Source organism: Pinus tabuliformis, chromosome X, assembly GCF_031772625.1.
Source record: "Pinus tabuliformis cultivar Carrire ecotype Pingquan chromosome X, CPIR1, whole genome shotgun sequence".
NCBI lineage: Eukaryota > Viridiplantae > Streptophyta > Pinopsida > Pinales > Pinaceae > Pinus > Pinus tabuliformis.
In genome coordinates, this window is record NC_142308.1 from 1,106,263,668 (window position 1) to 1,106,267,572 (window position 3,905).

The following is a 3,905-nucleotide window of genomic DNA, read 5'->3' on the forward strand; positions in this document are numbered from 1 at the left end:
GCATATACCTCTATGTGAAATATATAAGTGTTTTAAACAATTTCTATCATGATATCAGAGCTGTGTTGAGCCTTCGTTGCTGAATTGACTGCCTTGGTGGTAGAGTTGAGCTTTCGTGGTTGAGTTGAGCCTTGGTGGTTGTGTTGAAACTTGGTGGCTGAGTTGAGCCTTGGTGGTTGTGAGCCCTTGTTGGCATGGTTGAGAGTAATTCGATAAAACCTAGATCATGGTTATGGGTAATCTGATAAAACCCATGATAATGATGGAGGGGGATTTGCAAGTACAAGGACATGTATGTAGTTATAATGGTTGACATAACCATGTATGTGAAGGATATCCCACTAAACTGATGGTTGCAGTGGTTAGGCACCCATTCATTCCGGTGGATGGTTGTTCCTCTACATGGACGTCGACATATTCTCTTGTTATGTTTGACCAAAACTAGGCTTTGCATATTGATATTCAGACAAGTAGTCATTAAGGGGGTGTGTTGGAAAATGTGATTCCTACTTGTCTCAGTTGTGATTCTTGCTATGCAAAGGAGTCTGTTCCTATTAATTAGGAGTTGTTTCCTAGATTGGTGTGTGGTTGAGATATTCTCTCGACCAAGTGATTGTGTGTCCAAGATAGTTTCCCTAACTTGAGACAACACATCATATATTTAATTGTAACATTATTTGATTAAAGATAATATAGATTTCCTTATGGAAATTTAACAAAACTAACATTTCAAATGTGATAATCTTTCATTGAATATGTTGTCGATAACAATGTAGCTGCTTTACAAAATTGCTCCAAGTCTTTTAACAAACCTCGAAAATCCTTGATGTGATGTGAGGAATAGTGATAATGAAATTTATGATATAGAGGAAATTACGGAATTGTTTTACCGCACGATGAATGTGGGATGAAATTGTTTTCATAAAAACTTTAACATATAAATATTGTTATAGCGATATAGTAAATTATGATAAAGAAAATATTACGGAATTGTTTTACCGCATGGTGAATGTGGGATTAATTTGTATCTATAAAAACTTTAACATATAAATTTTGTAATGGCGATATAGTAAATTACGATAAAGTGAACATTACAGAATTGTTTTACCGCATGGTGAATGTGGTATTAATTTTTTTTATAAAACTTAACATATAAATCGTGTTATGGCGATATAGCAATTTATTTCAAATGTATGATATAAAATATAATAAAAATTAAAAGAAACATTCAATTGTCTAGTAAATGTTATATAGTTTAAGTAAAAAATTAATTTAGGTAAAAAAATTAGTTTACAAATTTAATTAAAAGATTTATTTTAAAAGATTAATTTCATAAAAATATTTAGTTAAAATTTTTCAATAAATTATAGAAGAAAATTATGGAGGAAAATACATGAAACGAAATTTTTGGAGGGAAATTTTCATTCTTTAAACTATATATTATCATTAGGAGAGAGTGAATTTGTATCATTCAACCTCTTATTTTTGAAAGGCATGGATTCTTCTCATGTGAAGTTTCACTTTGTGAAGCATCAGCGTCTTCAGCGTGTAACAACTATATTTATATTGATTAATATAACGGAAATTCTTCCACTATGAATAGAGAGTCAAATTTTCCACTTAGTCCTAATCCTAGGGACTATGAGAGCAGCACTGATAAAGGGCATGATGAAGAATTTCAAATAAATAAAGAGTCATGGTTTCCACTTAGTCCTAATCCTATGGACTATGAAAGCAACAGTGATGAAAAGCATGATGAAGATTTTCAAATAAATAAAAAGTCGCGGTTTCCACTTAGTCCTAATCCTATGGACTATGAGAGCAGCAGTGATGAAGAGCATGATGAAGAATTTCAAATGAATAGAGAGTCACAGTGTCCACTTAGTCCTAATCCTATGGACTATGAGAGCAGCAGTGATGAAGAGCATGATGAAGAATTTCAAATGAATAGAGAGTCACAGTGTCCACTTAGTCATAATCCTATGGACTATGAGAGTAGCAGTGATGAAGATCATGATGAAAATTTTCAAATAAATAAAGAATCATGATTTTGACTTAGTCCTAATCCTACGGACTATGAGCGCAGCAGCGATGAAGAGCATGATGAAGAATTTCAAATGAATAGAGACTCACGGTTTCCACTTAGTCCTAATCCTGTGGACTATGAGAGCAATAGTGATGAAGTTCAGGATGAAGATAAATTTCCAATAAATCGAGAGTCACATTTTCCACCTAGTCATAATCCTAAATACCATGAGAGCAGTAGTGACGAAGAGAAAGATGAAGCACTTAGTCCTAATCCTAAGGACTATGAGAGCAGCAATGATGAAGGCAGGATGAAGAATTTCCAGTAAGTAAAGAGTCACATTTTCCACGTAGTTCTAATCCTATGGACTATGAGAGCAGCACTGACAATGCACATGATGAAGAATATACAATAAACATTGAGTCAAATTTTCCATTTAGTTTTAATTCTAAGGACTATGATGGTAGCACTGAAGAAGGGCAAGATGAAGAATATCCTCCAAGTCAGTATTTCAAAAGCACAGATGATCATAGTGAGGATAATATGCCTCACAACGATGATGAAAATGCTTATACATACGATGATCCAATGATAGAAATGTTTCTAGCAAATATTGTATCGAGAAGTAGGATAAAACATTTTCATATCAATCCAAGATGTTCTAGTTATACAAGAGGTAGAGCAGAATATCTGACGAGAATAAGTTCTATCAGTGCTCTCATTTCAAGTGAATTTTGTCAAAAAGATTGCTTGAAACATATGGATTTCAAGTTTGCATTGGAGGAAAGGAAGAGATATTTGTCAATGAATAAAGGCATGCAAAATTCATATTTAGTGGGGTGCATGCAATCTACATTGTCAAGTTATGATTATCATATTGGGTCTTTATTTATCTGTAGAAAGGCTTTCAAAATGTTTCATTCAATGAGTAATTTTCCCCTGTCAAGAATCCAAGAAAATTTGGAAAAGGATCCCACATTTTATTCAAAAGTACGTCATAAACGACAGTTTGGGCCATTATCAAACACTGCAATGTCATGCATGAAAGACTTCTTTTCAAAGAATGGAGAATGTATGCCAAATAGAGAGACAATACATATTCCAGATAATTTCTCGAGACGAGAAATCTACAACTTTTACAAAGAATATGTAGAAGGTGCTGAAGAAAGTGGTCGATTTATTACATATCAATATTTTGTGAAGTTATGGAAGAAAGAATTCAACAATCTCTGTATTCCTAAGAAGACAAGGATGGGGATTGTGCTTCTCTTAAGTCAAAAAGAGATAAATGTGAAAGGGTAGAAAGAGGTAAGCATTCATAACATTAATTTTTAAAATTGAAGTCATCAACTATGAAAACGTATTTATTAATGACTTTCTTTTATGTTGTCTAGATTCCATTATCAAAGCGCTTCAAGAGTATCGTGAAAAACAAACAAGTGAAAGGAAAAAAGTTGTACAAACATCAGAATAAGTGTTATGATAATCCAAATAAATATTTGGGTTTGATAATTGATGGTATGGACCAGAATAAAACACTTCTACCACATTTTGTTCACACACCCAAAAATTTACAAGAGAAAAATTTTATTCAGGATCACTTGGTCGGTTGTATGGCCTTCAATGGGAAAATTTTGCCAAGGGTATACTTCACAACTCCAAATATTCATAATGATGCAAATCTAACAATAACCATAGTTCATTATGTGTTTTCTCATTGGTCTGGTAATCTTCCTGAAGTTTTGTATCTACAATTAGACAACACTTGTCGTGAAAACAAAAATCAGATTGTTTTTGGATATCTAAACATGCTGGTTGAATTGAGAATTTTTCATAAGGTAAAGGTTGGTTTCCTTCTTGTTTGGCACACTCATGACCA